Source organism: Xenopus laevis, chromosome 3S (genome assembly GCF_017654675.1).
Source record: "Xenopus laevis strain J_2021 chromosome 3S, Xenopus_laevis_v10.1, whole genome shotgun sequence".
NCBI lineage: Eukaryota > Metazoa > Chordata > Amphibia > Anura > Pipidae > Xenopus > Xenopus laevis.
Window position 1 is genome coordinate 128,533,570 of NC_054376.1, and position 7,196 is coordinate 128,540,765.

The window sequence follows — 7,196 nt, forward strand, 5'->3', positions numbered from 1 at the left end:
TAAAACTGGCACAGGTAATCTCTTATCCAAGACCCTAATAGGACCAGGGTGACTGGCACAGAACCCACTACCAGTCCAATATACACGTGTAACTGACACAGAATTCACTACCAGTCCAATATACACGTGTAACTGACACAGAACAGAAATATGTACATAAAGTCACTAACTCCTCCCCCTTGCACTTAACCCTGTCATCTCCATAGTACTTCTTGGTACAGGAGCCGCATTAGAGTATTTAGTGATGTTATTAAGGGGCATGGGGCATTTAATGGACTAACTGTGCCAGGACCAGAGCAAACATAATTCACTGCCTATCCCCACTTTAACCCATTACTGCCTCTAATCCTTTCTATACAAGCTGGCCCTTACCCTCAGCCCCTCATTTCTTCATACTGATCCTTAGCCTTTTAATGTCCCCAGTTCTCCAGCTGTGCCTCATAATCCTATAAATACCCGTGTCCTTCTTATCCCCCCATTACATATACACTGCACCCAATTATTCTGCATACCATCAGTACTGCCTACCAGTAAGGCAATTTAATCCTAGAAATATCCCGTAGGTTTACACACGGGTGTGGGTCAGTTTGCAGCCTCCCTGCAGCTAGAAGCATTCCTCCAGTCCTTTCATGTATGGAGTCCTGCATTCCTCCAATACAGAGCACTATAGTAACCCTTTAACTACAAAATTACTCTCATGTTAGGTTATTCTGAACTTTAACCATTCAGATGACAGTCTCCAATCCATTCACCAGTCATTTAACCCCACATGACACAGCAAATCAATTAATCAGTTTAGCTTAACCCTAAAAGTGCTACTGTTCATTCTGTATTTTACCTTAAACCATATTTTTTCACAGAGGGAAATGAACCCTTTAGATGCATGACATTTACCTTTATATTCACACCGAATGCTGCAGCACACAGGGAATAGAAACATCAAATACCGCACATTAACTCTGCACTAGAGCTCCTTCTTGTTCAATATTAACCGTCTTCTGTCTTGGTGTCTTTCTATGTCTACCTGAGCACTATGCAGAATTAAACACTGGGGGGAATGAGAGGGTTAATGTGCAGATTGAGGCGCTGGGAGGAATGCAGAGGGTTAATGAGGAGCTGGGGGAATGCAGAGGGTTAATGAGGAGCTGGGGGGAATGCAGAGGGTTAATGAGGTTGAGGGGATGCAGAGGGTTGAGGGGATGCAGAGGGTTAATGAGACGCAGGGAGGAATGCAGAGGGTTAATAAGATATGGGATGCTGGGGGAATGCAGAGGGTTAATACGATATGAGATGCTGGGGGAATGCAGAGGGTTAATAAGATATGAGATGCTGGGGGAATGCAGAGGGTTAATGAGGAGCTGGGGGATTGTAGAGGGATGCAGAGGGTTAATAAGGAGCTGAGTGATTGCAGAGGGTTAATAAAGAGCTGAGGGAATGCAGAGGGTTAATAAGGAGCTGAGGGAATGCTGAGGGTTAATAAGGAGCTGAGAGAATGCAGAGGGTTAATAAGGAGCTGAGGCAATGCTGAGGGTTAATAAGGAGCTGAGGGAATGCTGAGGGTTAATAAGGAGCTGAGGGATTGCAGAGGGTTAATAAGGAGCTGAGGGAATGCAGAGGGTTAATAAGGAGCTGAGGGAATGCAGAGGGTTAATAAGGAGCTGAGGGAATGCTGAGGGTTAATAAGGAGCTGAGAGAATGCAGAGGGTTAATAAGGAGCTGAGGGGATGCAGAGGGTTAAAGTGCAGAGTAAATGGGAAGGTTGTGAGTAGAATGAGGAGTAGAATGAGGAGGAGGAATGCGCATGTGCAGGACACACAGTATAAATACCGGTATTTCTCCTCTCGGAGCCTCAGTCCCTTTAACTGCTCAGCTGTCAGTCTTTAACCCCTGACACTCCCACCGCAGGACAAATGTACAAGTTGCAGATGAAGCTGCTGCAGGGAGTTGTAGTTCAGCGAGTGTCCCCTATACAGAGACAGCAGACAGATTATTACCTGGCGGGGGAGACGTGTGTGTAACAGAACCAAACAGCTCACTCTTCATTCCCAGGCGGCTCAGTTAATCCCAGAGTGGGGCCCCTCCCGGCCGGGCTACAGGAGCAGCATAAACACTGTCTGTCTCTTCTTTTCTCTCTTTCCCCAGTCTGTATTCAAACAAAGAAAGCTCAGCTCCCTTCCCCCAGCTCTGTGTGTGCCCTCCTCCCCCTCCCTCCAGGAACAGCAGCCTCGCTTTCATACGCCTATCCCAGCCCTCCCTCTTCCACCCCCATGTCTAATATCCTTCCCTCTCTCCCATCCTGTTTCCTACTCCTCACCCAGACACAGGCTGCTACACACACCATGCTCCTCCCCCTGCAGGGTGATACAGTGACACAGACAGAAGGAGAGTCCCTCCCCCTGCAGGGTGATACAGTGACACAGACAGAAGGAGAGTCCCTCCCCCTGCAGGGTGATTACAGTGACACAGACAGAAGGAGAGTCCCCCCCTGCAGGGTGATACAGTGACACAGACAGGAGTTTCCAGCCCCCTCCAGGGTATACAGTGACACAGCAGAAGGAGAGTCCTCTCCCCCTGCAGGGTGATACAGTGACACAGACAGAAGGAGAGTCCCTCCCCCTGCAGGGTGATACAGTGAACACAGACAGAAGGAGAGTCCCTCCCCTGCCAAGGGTGATACAGTGACACAGACAGAAAGGAGAAGTCCTCCCCTGCGGGTGATACAGGACACAGACAGGAGATGAGTCCTCCCCCTGCAGGGTTGATACCAGTGAGCAGACGGAGGAAGTCCCCTCCCCTGCAGGGGTGATACAGTGACACAGACAGAAGGAGAGTCCGTACCCTGCAGGGTGGATACAGTGACAACAGACAGAAGGAGAGTCCCTCCCCTGCAGGGTGAACAGTGACACAGACAGAAGGAGAGTCCCTCCCCCTGCAGGGTGATACAGTGACACAGACAGAAGGAGAGTCCCTCCCCCTGCAGGGTGAATACAGTGACACAGACAAGGAGAGTCCCTCCCCCTGCAGGTGATACAGTGACACAGACAGAAGGAGAAAGTCCCCCCCTGCAGGGTGATACAGTGACACAGACAGAAGGAGAGTCCCTCCCCTGAGGGTGATACAGTGACACAGACAGGAGAGTCCCCCCTGCAGGGTGATACAGTGACACAGACAGAAGGAGAGTCCCTCCCCTGCAGGGTGATACAGTGAACACAGAAACAAGAAGGAGAGTCCCTTCCCCCTGCAGGGTGATACAGTGACAACAGACAGAAGGAGAGTCGCCTTCCCCCCTGCAGGGTGATACAGTGACACAGACAGAAGGAAGAGTCCCTCCCCTGCAGGGTGGATACAGTGACACAGACAGGAGTCCCTCCCCTGCAGGGTTGATACAGTGACCAGACAGAAGGAGGAGTCCCTCCCCCTGCAGGGTGATTACAGTGACACAGACAGAAGGAGAGTCCCTCCCCCCCTTGAGGGTGATACAGTGACACAGACAGAAGGAGAGTCCTCCCTGAGGGTGATAACAGTGAACACAGAACAGAAGGAGAGTCCCTCCCCTGCCAGGGTGATACAGTGACCAGACAGGAGTCAGGCCCCCTCCAGGGTGATACAGTGAACACAGACAGAAGGAGAAGTCCCTCCCCGATGCAGGGTGATACAAGTGACACAAAGACAGAAGGAGAGTTCCTCACTCCTGCAGGGGATTACAGTGACACAGACAGAAGGAGAGTCCCTCCCCCTGCAGGGTGATAGCAGTGACACAGACAGAAGGAGAGTCCCTCCCCCTGCAGGGTGATACAGTGACACAGACAAGGAGGAAGAAGTCCCTCCCCTGCAGGGTGATACAGTGAACAGACAGGAGGAGAGTCCCTCCCCCTGCAGGGTGATACCAAGTGACAACAGACAGGAGAGTCCCTCCCCCTGCAGGGTGATACAGTGACAACGACAGAAGGAGAGTCCTCCCCGTGCAGGTGATACAGTGACAACAGACAGAAGGAGAGTCCCTCCCCCTGCAGGGTGATACAGTGACACAGACAGAAGGAGAGCGCCTCCCCCTGCAGGGTGATACAGTGACACAGAGGACAGAAGGAGAGTCCCTCCCCCTGCAGGGTGATACAGTGACACAGACAGGAGAGTCCCTCCCCCTGCAGGTGATGCAGTGACACAGACAGAAGGAGAGTCCCTCCCGCTGCAGGTGATACAGTGACACAGACAGAAGGAGAGTCCCTCCCTGCAGGTGATACAGTGACACAGACAGAAGGAGAGTCCCTCCCCTGCAGGGTATACAGTGACACAGACAGAAGGAGAGTCCCTCCCCCTGCAGGGTGATACAGTGACACAGACGAAGGAGAGTCCCTCCCCCTGCAGGGTGATTTTACAGTGACACAGACAGGAGTTCCAGTCCAGGGTGTAACACAGACAGAAGGAGAGTCCTCCCCTGCAGGGTGATACAGTGACACATGACAGAAGGAGAGTCCCTCCCCTGCAGGGTGAATACAGTGGACACAGACAGAAAGGAGAGTCCCTCCCCCTGCAGGGTGATACAGTGACACAGACAGAAGGAGAGTCCTCCCCCTGCAGGGGTGATACTAGTGAACAACAGACAGGAGGAGAGTCCCTCCCCCTGCAGGGTGATAGCAGTGACACAGACAGGAGGAGAGTTCCCTCCCCACATGCAGGGTGATACAGTGACACAGACAGAAGGAGAGTCCTCCCCTGCAGGGTGAATACAGTGACACAGACAGAAGGAGAGTCCTCCGCCCCTGCAGGGTGATACAAGTGACACAGACAGAAGGAGAGTCCTTCCCCCTGCAGGGTGATACAGTTGACACAGACAGAAGGAGAGTCCCTCCCCCTGCAGGGTGATACGTGACACAGACAGAAGGGGAAGTCCCTCCCCCTGCAGGGTGATACAGTGACACAGACAAGAGGAGAGTCCTCCCTGCAAGGGTGATACAGTACAACAGACAGAAGGAGAGTCCTCCCCCTGCAGGGTGATACAGTGACACAGACAGGAGAGTCCCTCCCCTGCAGGGTGATACAAGTGACACAGACAGAAGGAGAGTCCCTCCCCCTGCAGGGTGCAGTGAACAGACAGACAGGAGAGTCCCTACCCTGAGGGTGATACAGTGACACAGACAGAAGAAGAGTCCCTCCCCTGGGCAGGTGTAAGTGACACAGACAGAAGGAGAGTCCTCCCCTGCAGGGTGATACAGTGATCACAGACAGAAGGAAGAGCCCTCACCCTGCAGGGTAGATACAGTTGAACAGACAGAAGGAGAGTCCCTCCCCTGCAGGGTGATAGCAGTGACCAACAGACAGGAAGAGTCGCCTCCCCCTGCAGGGTGATACAGTGACACAGACAGAAGGAAGAGTCCATCCCCTGCAGGGTGATACAGTGACACAGACAGAAGGAGAAGTCCCCTCCCCTGCAGGGTGATACAGTGACACAGACAGAAGAGAGTCCCTCCCCCTGCAGGGTGATACAGTGAACAGACAGAAGGAGAGTCCCTCCCCCTGCCAGGGTGATACAGTGACACAGACAGAAGGAGAGTACCCTCCCCCTGCAGGGTGATACAGTGACACAGACAGAAGGAGAGTCCTCCCCTGCAGGGTGATACCAGTGACACAGACTGAAGGAGAGTCCCTCCCCCTGCAGGGTGATACAGAGACACAGACAGAAGGAGAGTCCCTCCCCTGCAGGGTGATACAGTGACACAAAAAGGAGAGTCCCTCCCCTGCAGGGTGATACAGTGACACAGACAGAAGGAGAGTCCCTCCCCCTGCAGGGTGATACAGTGACACAGACAGGAGAGTCCCTCCCCCTGCAGGGTGATCAGTGACAACAGACAGGAGAGTCCACCCCCTGCAGGGTTATACAGTGACACAGACAGGAGTCCAGCCCCTCCAGGGTGATACAGGTGACACAGACAGAAGGAGAGTCCCTCCCTGCAGGGTGATACAGTGACACACAGACAGAAGGAGAGTCCCTCCCCCTGCAGGGTGATACAGTGACACAGACAGGAGGAGAGTCCCTCCCCTGCAAGGTGATACAGTGACACAGACAGGAAGTCCCTCCCCCTGCAGGGTGATAACAGGTATTGCCCAGCCCATTCACTGACAGTTAGTGTGTAAATAGAGTGTGTGATAGACTGACAGTGTGTTAACAGCTACTAACATTATATAGTACACATATGTCTGCCCAGAATCCCCTCTCCAGCTGTATATGGGCCGCTGGCACTCAGCCCAGAGTCCCTCCCCCTGCAGGTGATACAGTGACACCAGACAGAAGGAGAGTCGCCTCCGCCCTGCAGGGTGATACAGTGACAGCAGACAGAGAGGTCCCTCCCCCTGCAGGGTGATACCAGTGAACACAGACAGGAGTCCAGCCCCCTCCAGGGTGATACAGTGACACAGACAGAAGGAGAGTCCCTCCCCCCTGCAGGGTGATACAGTGACACAACAGAAGGAGAGTCCCTCCCCCTGCAGGGTGATACAGTTGACACAGAACAGGAGATGAGTCCCTCCCTGCCAGGGTGATACAGTGACACAGACAGGAGAGTCCCTCCCCCTGGCAGGGTGATACAGTGACACATGGACAGAAGGAGAGTCCTCCCCTGCGGTGATACAAGTGACACAGCCGAAAGGAGAGTCCCTCCCCTGCAGGGTGATACAGGACCAGACAGAAGGAGAGTCCCTCCCCCTGCAGGTCGATACAGTGGACACAGACAGGAGGAGAGTCCTCCCCCTGCAGGGTGATACAGTGACACAGACAGGAAGGAGAGTCGCCTCCCCCTTGCAGGGTGATACAGTGACAACAGACAGGAGAGTCCCTCCCCCTGCAGGGTGATACAGTGAACCACAGACAGAAGAGAGTCCCTCCCCGTGCAGGTATACAGTGAACACAAGACAGAAGGAGAGTCCCTCCCCCTGCAGGGTGATAACAGTGACACAGACAGAAGGAGAGTCCCCCCCCTGCAGGGTGAACAGTGACAGACAAGAAGGAGAGTACCTCCCCCTGCAGGGTGATAACATGACAACAGACAGGAGAGTCCTCCCCCGCAGGGTGATACAGTGACAGCAGACAGAAGGAGATCCTCCCCCTGCAGGGTGATACAGTGACACAGACAGAAGGAGAGTCCCTCCCCCTGCAGGGTGATACAGTGACACAGACAGAAGGAGAGTCCCTCCCCTGCAGG

The 7,196-nt window shown here is 53.5% G+C and overlaps 1 protein-coding gene across 8 annotated transcripts in view; it reads right to left on the reverse strand.

The window, feature by feature from the left end:
- kdm6b.S (lysine (K)-specific demethylase 6B S homeolog) overlaps positions 1-7,196 on the reverse strand; it is a 78,814-nt gene that overhangs the window by 46,211 nt on the left and 25,407 nt on the right. For 4 of the 8 annotated variants that reach the window (XM_041588960.1, XM_041588959.1, XM_041588963.1 and 1 more), the window contains exon 3: positions 1,995-2,143. The exons of 2 other annotated variants lie outside the window; for them this stretch is intronic. The gene's annotated coding sequence lies outside the window, so the exon portion shown is untranslated. Of the gene's footprint in view, positions 1-1,827; positions 1,966-1,994; positions 2,144-7,196 lie in introns of all 8 variants that reach the window. 2 more of the 8 variants (XM_018239713.2, XM_041588957.1) reach the window with 1 other exon arrangement.